The sequence below is a fragment of the Bubalus kerabau genome, chromosome 7 (assembly GCF_029407905.1).
Source record: "Bubalus kerabau isolate K-KA32 ecotype Philippines breed swamp buffalo chromosome 7, PCC_UOA_SB_1v2, whole genome shotgun sequence".
Lineage (NCBI taxonomy): Eukaryota > Metazoa > Chordata > Mammalia > Artiodactyla > Bovidae > Bubalus > Bubalus kerabau.
This window is the reverse complement of record NC_073630.1, coordinates 10,783,051-10,797,171: the sequence shown is the minus strand read 5'-3', so window position 1 is coordinate 10,797,171 and position 14,121 is coordinate 10,783,051. Positions and strand designations below refer to the sequence as shown.

At 37.9% G+C, this 14,121-nt stretch overlaps 1 long non-coding RNA gene across 1 annotated transcript in view; it reads left to right on the top strand.

Moving 5' to 3' along the window:
- Window positions 1-3,330, top strand: part of LOC129657451 (uncharacterized) — an 88,320-nt gene extending 84,990 nt beyond the window's left edge. Inside the window, exon 3 of the long non-coding RNA XR_008716733.1 lies at window positions 2,243-3,330. This is a non-coding gene — a long non-coding RNA (uncharacterized LOC129657451). The remainder of the gene's footprint in view (window positions 1-2,242) is intronic.
- Window positions 3,331-14,121: the final 10,791 nt, after the last annotated feature.

Genomic DNA, 14,121 nt, shown 5'->3' with positions numbered 1-14,121 from the left:
TATAAATCACATGAAGGGAGAGGAAATAGGAAATGGCATTTAGGATGACTTCTGTGTTGTTAAGAACTGGACTCAGCTACTTTGAGCTACAAAGTGGGAGCAAAGTATTTCAGCTTCAACACAAAATACAACACCCATAAGATCAAGGAATAAAATGAAATTGAGTTGAAGCCTGTCAGAAATAGGCTAGAGTACTTGTTTTTAATCTGTTTACCCCAGAAGAATTCTTTAAATAATTTTCAAGTCTCAAGGAATTCCCACATAAATATTCTTATACCTACAAATCACAGAATGTTAATGTGATCACAAAATTATAGATTTTATTGTTTAGTCGCTAATTCATGTCTGACTCTTTTGTGACCCCATGGACTGTAGCCCACCAGGCTCTTCTCTTCATGGGGTTTCCCAGGCAAGAATACTGGTGTCAGTTGCCATTTCCTTCTCCAGGGTATCTTCCCAACACAGGGATCGAACCCACATCTCCTGTATTGACAGGCGGATTCTTTACCACTGAGCCACACCAGGGAAGTCCTAATTTATAGATATAGTAATCCAAAAATGATTGTCAATCATTTGACTACTGGGGATATTTATTAGCCAAAGTGTGTTTCTCTCTCCCCACAAAAGACACCAACTCTAATGTACATTGGTAGTGTAGGCAGAGAAAATTTAGCTTCCTTTTTATTTTTATTTCATACCTGATTTTTAAACCATATCCAGTGTATTAGTGCAAGTTCTCCAAGACACCAAGACAGGATTAAACATGCAAGGATTTTACGAGAGAAATACCTGTGAGAGAAAGAGCCTAGAAGACGAGGAGAGCCATCGGGCCATGAATGCACACATGAGTTTGCATGAAGGCGAGAGGGAGGAAGGTTAGGTGGGAACGGTCTCCATGGCTGTGAAGTCCAAGGAAGGGTCTTCAGTGCTCTCAGCGAGTCTCTGAAGCAGAGGCAGCCATCAGAGGGGTCTGACGCTATCAGGTATAGGCCTGCTTCCGTGCTCCTGTCTGGGGTGTGACCTTAGCACCAGCACAGCCATGGAGTTCAGAGCCCAGCAGCTGGGCTCTTGGTCAGTTAGGTTCCCTGTAGCTAAAGGTCTGCAAAGCACATTCTCATGGCCATCACACCTAAGATGGCCAAAACCTTTATCATAAATGTCCACTCTACAAGTAGCTAATGAGATTTAGACTATGTGATTCCCCCCACTCTACTTAAACCTTAAACCACTATTTACCCAAACTTTCTTGAAAAAGAAGTTACAGTTAGCTTACTTTTCCTGAAATTAACACCTTTCTTTCCTTTTCATAATTTTTTATAGTAGGTCCTTCTTAGTTACCTACTTTAAATTTAGCAGTATATGCATGTCAAGAGCCATATAAAACAAACATAAGAAATTTCTGTTAAATAGTTGGTTTATACCAAAAAATGTGATTTATTTTTCTTAAGATAGACTTAGTTAATTTAAATTTATAAATTGATTTAGCCAATGTTATTTGCAACTTGAAAATTATTGACAGTATAATCAGTATAGCTGCTAAACCATAAGACAAGAGAATATGAATAAAAGTATCTCTTAAGATAGTTTTTTATACAAAACTTTGAAACAATTATTTTTTTCCTGAGTAACACTTATCAGGCGCCTAGGCCTAGCAGTTATGAAATTATTATACATCTATGTTAGCTTTTAAAAATCTCTTTTATATACCTGTTGCTGCTAAGTCACTTCAGTCGTGTCTGACTCTGTGCGACCCCATAGACGGCAGCCCACCAGGCTCCGCCGTCCCTGGGGTTCACCAGGCAAGAACACTGGAGTGGGCTGCCATTTCCTTCTCCAATGCATGAAAGTGAAAAGTGAAAGTGAAGTTGCTCAGTCGTGTCCGACTCGTAGCGACCCCATGGACTGCAGGCTACCAGGCTCCTCTGTCCATGGGATTTTCCAGGCAAGAGTACTGGAGTGGGGTGCCATTTACTTATACATAAAATTGTCATTTTTGAAACTAGGAGTATACAATAAAATAAATGAAACTTCTACTTGTTTTTCTAATGCACAGTTACTCACTTCTGGAGTTAATGAGGAAAACACAGGTGCATTTAATTTTCAACTAAAATGAGATGATTTTAATCCCTGCTGATAATGACTGTTATACAATTCAAAGCTTGCTCACATATGTAACGAGTAGAAAACTGCAACAAAATGTTCTCTGCCTTCCTATGAATGACAGAATACTCTTCTTTCCCAGAAATCCAGAACTTGTCTAGGGGAAGATCAGTAAGCCTCATCCTGACTGCACGATCAGACCACAGCTTACCAAGCTCTTACTCTTCTCTCCGAGTCAAGTTCTCAAGCTGAGCAAATGATTCAAAGAAAGGGTCTCTCTCCTCTGTTGGAAGAAAGAGATAATACTGTTCCATTTTGTTCTGTGGTTCTTCCATGCTAAGTCGCTTCAGTCATGTCCACCTCTGTGTGACCCAAAGGACTTAGCCCACCAGGCTCCTCTGTCCATGGGATTCTCCAGGCAGGAATACGGTAGTGGGTAGCCATTTCCTTCTCCAGGGGATCTTCCTTACCCAGGGATCTAACCCATGTCTCTTCTGTTTCCTTCATTGGCAAGCAGATTCTTTACAACCAGCATCACTTGGAAAGCCCCATGGTTCTTCTGGGTGATTTCAGTGGCTCAGATGGTAAACAGTCTGCCTGCAGTGTGGGAGACCCAGGTTCAATCCCTGGGTTGGGAAGATCCCCTGGAGAAGGAAATGGCAACCCACTCCAGTATCCTTGCCTGGAAAACCCCATGAGGAGGGATTTTCACGGAGGGAAAATCATAGAGGAGCCTAGCAGGCTACAGTCCCTGGGGTCGCAGAGTCAGAAACGACCGAGTGACTTCACTTTCACTTTAAGTCTGGCTAATAATCTCTACTCTCAAACCCCAGCAGCAGTGAGAGAATTTCAAAATTTCCTATTGCACTATAATTTTTCCAGAGATTCAGATTGTTTTAAATCAAAGAATCTTGTTACTTAAACAGAACTTTCTTTAGGGTCTTGTGGATACTTGTTCCGCAGGTTCATGTGACGAAAAATGCCTCTTAAGTAGCTAGTTGCTGTAACCTCCCTTCATCAAAACACCCCACAAAATCTGGCCTACTGTTTCTTGAAAATCCTCCTATAATTCACATTTTAGCTAAAACACGTGTTGTAAACTCTTCCTCTGCTTAGTCACATATTTTTATATATAATAGGTCTATGTGATCTTCTTAGATATGATAACACAATTTTAAGACATTTTGGAATGAGCTGATCTTTAATAAAATTAATCATTTTGTACCAACATTTAGAAACTTTTTCATTTCATCTGTAAGAGTTTTTTGACATTAATACCTCTCTGAAGAAAGCCCTGTGTTGTAATAACTTCAGATCCAAGAAACTCAACAAACCCAAGCACAAGAACTAAGAAGAAAATTATGTCAAGGTACATCAGACTTCTCCAAACTGGTGGTAAAGAAAAGATCCTAGCAACTAGAGAAAAGGCTTGTTAGATACAGAGAAACAAAGGTAAATATGACATTAGATTTCTCATCAGAAACTATACAAGTGAGAAGTGAGTAGAGTAAAATCTTTAAAGCAGTGAAAGAAAAAGCCATCAGAATACTATAACTCCCAAAATATCTTTTAAAAATGAAGACAAAACACTTTTCAGATGTACAAAACCCAACCAATTTCATCAGCAACAGGACCACATTACAAGAAATGGTAAAGGAAGTTCTTTGGTCAGAAGGAAAATGATACCAGACAGACATATGAATCTAAACAAAGGAATAGAGTATTAGAAAAGGTAACTCCATGGTTAAACATATAAGAATTTTTTTCTTTTAATTTAATGTTCTTATTGTTAAAATCTGTAATTAAAACTAATTACAAAGTAACATGTGGTTTATAACATTTGTGAAAGTAAAGTATATTACAACAATAAGTGCAAAGGTAGAGAAGGGAGAAATGGAAGTAAACTATTGAAATGTTCTTATACTATATATGAGGTAGTATAATATCATTTGAAGATATACTGTGATAAATTAAAAATACATATGTACACCCTAAAGCAACAACTAAACTAACAGAAGAGTTATAGCTTAAAAGCAACCAATGAGATAAAATAGAATCAGAAAAGTTCTAATCTAAGAAAAGTCAGGAAGAGCAGAAAACGTAAAAAAAAAAAAAGGTTCTTGTTGGAAAACAAATAGCAAAATTATATATTTAAACTTAACCACATTAATAAACACATTAAATGAAAATGCTCTCAATATCCCAATTAAAAAACAGAGATATATTGATTTTGAAAATACTATCCAATTATATGCTACTTACAAGAAGTCTACTTCAAATATAAAGACACAAGCAGGTTAAAAGTAAAAGTAAAGAAAAAGATATACTGTGCTAACACTAATCAAAAGAAAGTATCAAAGAAAACAAATTTAGGAGCAAAGAATAATACTAGAGATAAAAAGGTCATTTCCTATGGATAATGGGGTCAATTCATCAAGATCACATAGCAATCCTAACTGTTTATGTATATAATAACACAACTTTAATTACATGGAGCAAAACTTGACAGAATTGAACAGATAAATCAACAAATCCAGAGTTATGAGAGATTTCAGTATGTCTTTTTGAATTATTGATAGACCAAGTAGATAGAAAATCAGTAAAGATATAGAAAATGTGAACAGTACTATCAAACAACTTGACATTTATAAAACACTCTACCCAACAGCAAAATAGATATTATTTTCAAGCGCACACAGAACATCTACCAAGGCAGACCATATTCTGGGCTAGAAAACAAGTCTCAATAAGGTTTGTTATTTAGTCATAAAGTCGTGTCCGACTCTTTTGTGATCCCATGGACTGTAGGCCGCCAAGCTCCTCTGTCCATGGGCAAAAATACTGGAGTAGGTTGCCATTTCCTTCTCTAGGGTATCTCCCTGACCCAGAGATTGAACCCACATCTTCTGCATTGGCAGGCGAGTTCTTTACCACTGAGCCATAAGATGAATCAACTCATACAAAGAAAGTTTTTTGAACAAAATAGAATTAAATTAGAAATCAATAGCAGAAAAATCTCTGCAAAATCACTAAGTATTTGGAAATTAAGTAATATACTCCAAGATAACTCATGGATCTGGAGAAGGAAATAGCAACCCACTCCAGTACTCTTGCCTGGAAAATCCCATGGACAGATGAGCCTTGTAGGCTGCAGTCCATGGGATCGTGAAGAGTCGGACACGACTGAGTGACTTCACTTTCACTTTTCACTTTCATGCATTGGAGAAGGAAATGGCAACCCACTCCAGTGTTCTTGCCTGGAGAATCCCAGGGACAGGGGAGCATGGTGGGCTGCCGTCTCTGGGGTTGCACAGAGTCGGACACGACTGAAGCGACTTAGCAGCAGCACCAGCAGCAAGTATAAGAAAGGGAATAATAAGGATCAAGGTGGAAGTCAATGAAGTTGAAAAACAATAGAAAAAAAAATCCATAAGACTAAAAGCTAGTTTTTTGAGATCAATAAAATTGATAAACCTCTAATCAGACTGATAAGAACAAAAAGTAAGCACAAACTGGCAGTTACAGGAATGGGAGGAGTGACATTATTAGGGATTTTACAGATATTTAAAGGAAAATGGGAGAATATTATTGACAACTTTATGCCAGTAAATTTAACACATTAGAAAAAACACCTTGCAAGACATAAATTACAAGGCTCAGTCAAAAAGGAATAGATTAGGTGAAAGGCCATATATCTACTTTTTAAATTAAATTTCTAGTTAGAAACCTTCCCACAAAGAAAATCCCAGGCCCAGATGGCTTCTGGAGTGAATTCTACCAAATGTTTAAGGAAGAAATAATATCAAGTCTACACATATTCTTCCAGAAATTGAACAATAGGGACTATTTCCCAACTCATTCTATGAAGCCAGCATTGATCTGAGATAAAAACTAGACGAAGACATTAGAAGAAAACAAAACTATGGCCTAATGGTCCTCTTGAACACAGGTGCAGAAATTCTAAACAAACTTTTAGCAAACCGAATACAAAATATATAAAGGATAATACATAATGACCAAATGGATTTTATCTCATTCTCTAGGATGCTTTTTCCACCTGAGACTATGTTCTCAACGTCCCATGCAGGCGATCCATTTGAGAGACCATCTGAGCACCTAGCCAAGGGGCAACATTAACTGTCAGCCAAGGGAGTGAACTGTTTTAGACTCCAGCCCAAATGAGCCACATGATAACCATAATTCCAACTGATATCTAACTGCAAATGCATGCAATACCCCATTTGAAAACTGCCCAACTGAGCTTATCCTGAATTCTTGACCACAAAAGTGCTCAAGAATTAAAATAAACTTAAATTAAATAAAATGTAATTTTATTTAAAAAATAAAAATTTTATTTTATTAAAATAAAATAAACTTAAATAAAATAAAAATTTCATTTTATTAAAAAAATAAAATTTTATTTTATTAAATATAAAATTATCATTTTAACCCACAAAAACAGGAACAGAAATAGGGAGCTTTCAGTGAAACAGCTTTTTGCCCTAAGAATTCTATGGACAGAGGACCCTGGTGGGCTACAGTCCATGGGATCACAAAGAGTTGGATATGACTGAGTGACTAACTTTCACTTTCTCTACCCTAAACAAGTCAAGTTCTCCTAGGGACAAACCTACTCACTTAGATAATGCTTCCTCACAGATTTTTAGGATTTCACTCTTAAATATAAATGGCTAGCCAAAGATAATAGAACAATAAAATCAGGAAAACAAACCAGAAAAGAGAACCCCCTAAAATCAGAGACAATGTGCAGAATAATAGGTAAGTTAATTTATATTTAAAAAAATCTTCAGAGAGATGAGAGGATACTCAACACATTAAAAAAATTAAAAAGTTCTATTAAAAAAAAATAACAGGATGTATTAGTTTCCTATTGCTGCTATGACAAATTATCACACCCTTAGTGGTTTCAGTTCAGTTTAGTCGCTCAGTCGTGTTTGACTCTTTGTGACCCCATGAACCGCAGCACGCCAGGTCTCTCTGTCCATCCTGGAGTCCACCCTAACCCATGTCCATTGAATCGGTGATGCCATCCAACCATCTCATCCTCTGTCATGCACTTCTCCTGCCCTCGATCTTTCTCAGCATCAGGGTCTTTTCAAATGAGTCAGATCTTCGCATCAGGTGGCCAAAGTATTGGAGTTTCTTTCAGCTTCAACATCAGTTCTTCCAATGAACACCCAGGACTGATGTCCTTTAGGATGGACTGGTTAGATCTGCTTGCAGTCCAAGGGACTCTCAAGAGTCTTCTCCAACACCACAGTTCAAAAGCATCAATTCTTAGGCGCTCAGCTTTCTTCACAGTCCAACTCTCACATCCATACATGACCACTGGAAAAACCATAGCCTTGACTAGATGGACCTTTGTTGACAAAGTAATGTCTCTGCTTTTTAATATGCTGTCTTCAGTTCAGTTCAGTTCAGTAGCTCTGTCCTGTCTGACTCTTTGCAACCCCATGAATTGCAGCACGCCAGGCCTCCCTGTCCATCACCAACTCCCGGAGTTCACCCAAACTCATGTCCATTGAGTTGGTGATGCCATCCAGCCATCTCATCCTCTGTCGTCCCCTTCTCCTCCTGCCTGCAATCCCTCCCAGCATCAGAGTCTTTTCCGATGACTCAACTCTTCGCATGAGATGGTCAAAGTATTGGAGTTTCAGCTTTAGCATTAGTCCTTCCAGTGAACACCCAGGACTGATCTCCTTTAGAATGGACTGGTTGGATCTCTTTGCAGTCCAAGTGACTTTCAAGAGTCTTCTTCAACACCAGAGTTCAAAAGCATCAATTCTTCAGTGCTCAGCTTTCTTCACAGTCCAACTCTTACATAATATGCTGTCCTTCCAAGGAGTAAGCATCTTTTAATTTCATGGCTGCAATCACCATCTGCAGTAATTTTGGAGCCCAGAAAAATAAAGTCAGCTACTGTTTCCCCATCTATTTGCCATGAAGTGATGGAACCGGATGCTATGATCTTAGTTTTCTGAATGTTGAGCTTTACGCCAACTTTTTCACTCTCCTCTTTCACTTTCATCAAGAGGCTCTTTAGTTCTTCACTTTCTGCCATAAGGGTGGTGTCATCTGCATATCTGAGGTTATTAATATTTCTCCCAGCAATCTTGATTCCAGCTTGAGCTTCTTCCAGCCCAGCGTTTCTCATGATGTACTCTGCATATAAATTAAATAAGCAGGGTGACAATATACAGCCTTGATGTACTCCTTTTCCTATTTGGAACCAGTCTGTTGTTCCATGTCCAGTTCTAACTGTTGCTTCCTGACCTGCATATAGGTTTCTCAAGAGGCAGGTCAGGTGGTCTGGTATTCCCACCTCTTTCAGAATTTTCCACAGTTTATGGTGATCCATACAGTCAAAGGCAAAGTGGTTTAAAACAACACAAATATATGAGCTCATAGTTCTGGAGGTCAGAAGTCCAAAATCAGTCTCATTGGGCTCAAGTCAAGGTGTCAGAGGGGCTGGATCTTCCGGGAGGCTCTGTGGAGAGAATCCATTTCCTTGCCTTTTTCACCATGTAAAAAACACTACATTCTTTGTCATGACCCCTTCCTTGAATCACTCCAACCTCTTGCTTCTGTCATTGCATTTCCTACTACTGACTCTGATCCCCCTACCTACCTTTTATACGGCCCCTTGTGATTATATCACTAGACCCATTCAGGTAGCCCAGGACAGTCTTCCCATCTGAGGAACCTAACCTTAGAATCTGCAAGTCCCTTTTACCATGTAAGGTCACATGTTCACAAGTTCCAGGAATTAGGTTGTGGATATCTTTGAATGTGGAGACAATATATGAAACCACGTAAAAAGTATTGAAAATAATTGTCAGGTCTGGGGATAGAGACCTAGGGATAGGAAAGGGATTTGCTGTTACTAATCTTATAGTATTCTTTGACTTTAAAACTATGCCCATTTTTCCTTTGCATCAGTATATATTAATTTAATTCATTTCACGAATAAAATTTTATAAGTATTAAATGTATATATATATATAAAAATGTTAACTATGGTTTTCTTTACATACTTTTCTTAATTTTACCTTCATTATTATCCAAAATTTTATAATAAGCACACAATCATTTTATAATGGGAAAAATCAATCATTTAAATTTTATATAATTTTTAACTTTTCAAAGTAAATTAAGTTCATGATGTAAATGAATAGCCACATGTTCATATCTGCCATATAAAAGGTACTTTAAAAGCTGAGGTAGGTATGACTACTAGACTCTGTTTTTCTTTTTTAATTTTTTCTTTTTTTGGGCCTTGCTACAAAGCATGTGGGATCTGAGTTCCCCTGAAGTGGAAGCATGGTATGTTTTTTATATTTCTTGAGAGAAGATTAAAAAAAAATTTAGTCTTTCCAGTGAAGGATATGACTGATAGTATCAATTGTTAGAAATAACTATTGATCGAGACATAAACAATTATTAGAAGTTAGAGTTTTAAAAGATTTGTGAAGAAGAGACACTTTATTCCAATAAAAAGTAATTTGTTTTCCTACAAAGTAAGCAAAACAAATGAAAAACTCTTTCATGAATTCTTTTCTCTCTCTTATGGAAAGTGCATGCTTAATAGTACCATGGAGTAAAAAGATCACTACATGATGAAGAAATGACTTTAGTTATTTTGATTAATTTGCCACAAACACTTAGTTGTTGTAGTAGGTCCAATCAGGAACTCAAAAATTTAGAGAATTTTTGAAAAAATTTATTTTGGATCAGAATTGGCCAATTATCCTTCAGAAATGGCTTTTTTTGCAACGTGGGAGACCTATGTTAGATCCCTGGGTTGGGAAGATCCCCTGGAGGAGGGCATGGCAACCCATTCCAGTATTCTTGCTGGAGAATCCCATGGACAGAGGAGCCTGGTGGGCTACAGTCCATGCAGTCTCAGAGTCAGACACAACTGAGCGACCAAGCACTGCATGGCACAGCAATAGCTTTTATAGGGTTTATTCTGGGTCACAAAATGAAACTGCAAAGCCAGGACAGATTAGTGAATATGTTAGAATGGATTGAGTGTCTGTGTGCAGGGCACTTAAGGCACCTCTCAACTAAAAGTGGGAAAAATATTTTCTCAAGGAACTGGTCTCAGAAGAGTTTACTAAGCCCATTTTCACACAGAAGCTTGCATAATATCAACAACCAATTTCCTTTAAGAGGAAAAATATTAAGTGGAAACCTTTTCATCCTTTGTTGTTGTTCAGTTGCTCAGTCATGACTGACTCTTTGCGACCCCATGGACTGCAGTACACCAGGCTTCCCTGTCCTTTACCATCTCCTGGAGCTTGCTCAAACTCCTGGCCACTGAGTCACTGATGCCATCCAACCATCTTGTCCTCTGTCATCGCCTTCTCCTTCTGCCTTCAATCTTTCCCAGCATCAGGGTCTTTTCTAATGAGTCAGCTCTTTGCATCAGGTGGCCAAAGTATTGGAGTTTCGGCTTCAGCATCAGTCCTTCCAATGAATATTCAGGACTGATTTCCTTTCAGATTGACTTGTTTGATCTTCTTGCAGTCCAAGGGACTTCAACACCACAGTTCAAAAGCATCAATTCTTCAATGTTCAGTTTTCTATATAATCCAACTCTCACATCCATACATGATTACTGGAAAAACCATAGCTTTGACTAGATGAACCTTTGTCAGCATAGAAATGTCTCTGCTTTTTAATATTCTGTCTAGGTTGGTCATGGCTTTTCTTCCAAGGAGCAAGCATCTTTTAATTTTGTGGCTGCATTCAATATCTGCAGTGATTTGGAGCCCAAGAAAAAAAGTCTATCATTGTTTCCATTGTTTCCCTGTCTGTTTGCCATGAAGTGGTGGGACTGGATGCCATGATCTTAGTTTTTTGAATGTTGAGTTTTAAGCCAACTTTTTCATTCTCCTATTTCACCTTCATCAAGAGGCTCTTTAGTTCCTCTTTGCTTTCTGCCATAAGGGTGGTATCATCTGCATATCTGAGGTTATTGATATTTCTCCCAGCAATCTTGATTCCAGCTTGTGCTTCATCCAGCCAAGCATTTTGCATGATATACTCTGCATGTAAGTTAAATAAGCAGGGTAACAATATACAGCCTTGATGTACTCCTTTCCCAGTTTGGAACCAGTCTGTTGTTCCATATGTGGTTCTAACTGTTGCTTCTTGACCTGCATACAGGTTTCTTAGGAGGCAGATAAGGTGATCTAGTATTCCCATTTCTTGAAGAATTTTCCACAGTTTGTTGTGATCTGCACTGTCAAAGGTTTTAGCATAACCAATGAAGCAGAAATGAATGTTTTTTTGGAACTATTTTGCTTTTTCTATGATCCAACAGATGTTGGCAATTTGATCTCTGGTTCCTCTGCCTTTTCTAAATCCAGATTGAACATCTGGAAGTTCTTGGATCATATACTGTTGAAGCCTGGCTTGGAGAGTTTTGAGCATTACTTTGCCAGTGTGTGAGATAAGTGCAATTATGCAGTAATTTGAACTTTGTTGGCATTGCCCTTCTTTGGGACTGCAATGAAAACTGACTTTTTCCATCCTGTGGCCACTGCTGAGTACTTCATATTTGCTGGCATACTGAGTGTAGCACTTTCATGGCATCATCTTTTAGGATTTTAAATATCTCAGCTGGAATTCCAGCACATCCACTAGCTTTGTTCGTAGTGATGCTTCCTAAGGCCCACTTGACTTTGCACTCCAAGAAGTATGGCTCTAGGTGAGTGGTCACACCATCACTGGGTTAACTGGGTGATTAAGATTTTTTTGTATGGATCTTCTGTGTATTCTTGCCTCCTCTTCTTAATGTCTTCTTCTTCTGTTAGGTCAATACCATTTTGTCCTTTATTGTGCCCATGTTTGCATGAAATGTTCCCTTGGTATCTCTAATTTTCTTGAAGAGATCTTTAGTCTTTCCTATTCTATTGTTTTCCTATATTTCTTTGGATTGTTCACTTAGGAAGGCTTTCTTATCTCTCCTTGCTATTCTTTGGAACTCTGCATTCAGATAGGGATATCTTTCCTTTTCTCCTTTGCTTTTCACTTCTCTTTTCTCAGCTATTTTAAGGCCTCCTCAGACAGCCTTTTTGCCTTTCTTCTTCTTGAGGATGGTATTGATCACTGCTTCCGTGATCAATGTTACGAACCTATGTCCATCGTTCTTCAGGCACTCTATTGAATCTCATCTCTTCAGTCTATTTGTCACTTCCTCTGTATAATCATTCCTCTGTATAATCATAAGGGATTTGATTTAGTCATACCTGAATGGTCCAGTGGTTTTCCCTACTTTCTTCCAATCTGATTTCGGTATTAACCATCTGGTAATGTCCAGATGTAGAGTCGTCTCTTGTGTTGTTGGAAGAGGGTGTTTGCTATGACCAGTGCATTCTCTTGGCAAAACTCTGTTAGCCTTTGCCCTGCTTCATTGTATATTCTAAGGCCAAACTTGCCTGTTAATTCCAAGTATCTTTTGACTTCCTACTTTTGCATGCCAGTGCCCTATGATGAAAAGGACATCTTTTTTGGTGTCCTTTCATCCTTGGGCTTTACCAAAGCAAAAGCAGAGTATATTGCATTAGATTTCTTTCTTATCACCTAACATCAATTTTTAACGAATGTTCACTTTATATAGAATTAGAATTAACCTAGTTACACAATAAAAATATGTAGTTATATAATAAGAACTTTGAGTGGTCACAATGTAAATGTATTTAAAGGTTATACATCAGGTAACCCTTTATTAGAAGTTTCAGATTTAACATAATAACTTTGGGTGAGTTATAGTTATTATTATGTTGAAGATACAAAATTAAAATTGATCAACTCTAAATATGGAAGGGAAGTTATGACCAACCTAGATAGCATATTGAAAAGCAGAGACATTACTTTGCCAACAAAGGTCCGTCTAGTCAAGGCTATGGTTTTTCCAGTGGTCATGTATGGATGTGAGAGTTGGACTGTGAAGAAAGCTGAGCGCCGAAGAATTGATGCTTTTGAACTGTGGTGTTGGAGAAGACTCTTGAGAGTCCCTTGGACTGCAAGGAGATCCAGCCAGTCCATTCTGAAGGAGATCAGCCCTAGGATTTCTTTGGAAAGAATGATGTTAAGCTGAAGCTCCAGTACTTTGGCCACCTCATGCGAAGAGTTGACTCAGTGGAAAAGACTCTGATGCTGGGAGGGATTGGGGGCAGGAGGAGAAGGGGACGACAGAGGATGAGATGGCTGGATGGCATCACCGACTCGATGGATGTGAGTCTGAGTGAACTCCGGGAATTGGTGATGGACAGGGAGGCCTGGCGTGCTGCAATTCATGGGGTTGCAAAGAGTCGGACATGACTGAGTGACTGAACTGAACTGAAATATGTTCAGAATTTGGTGAATAATTTTCTTTATAAAGGAGATTATTAACTTTGCTTGTTAAATAGGCCTTTTCTTATAATGTGCATTATTTAATATTTATTTATGAAAAGGAAAAATATAATATTAATTTAAAACTATTTTTGGAACCAGCTTTCTGTTTTGATCTTGCATAGGAACAGATTGAAATATAAGATCTGTCAAATTAGAGAATAGTTATATTTTCACATTAAATATTGAATTCAAATTTGTCAAACTTTTTTACTCCAGTGAAAACTAAATATTTTTGTTAAAGACTTCTTGGAATATTTAAAGGGCAATATTTGCATACAGTGTGGCTTCAGATGAGTTTACATCATGTCACTCTGTTACTGGGAGAGGATATTATTAAAATGTAAAGTTATTGCTAAACAAGAAGACAAAGTAATCATCTTTAGACTTTTAAAGAAATAGTGGTGACTTCTATTATTATACTTACAAGAGGATGAAATTCAGAGTGATTCCAGGACTTTCACAAGGTCATGTACCTCGTTGTGGGTTAAAGCAGGTCTATGGTGTATGTCTCCTATTTAGAGGCCAGAGTTGTTTCTCTTACCACCTTCTTTGTGAGCATGAATGCAGGAAGATCAGGTACTACTGGCATGTTGA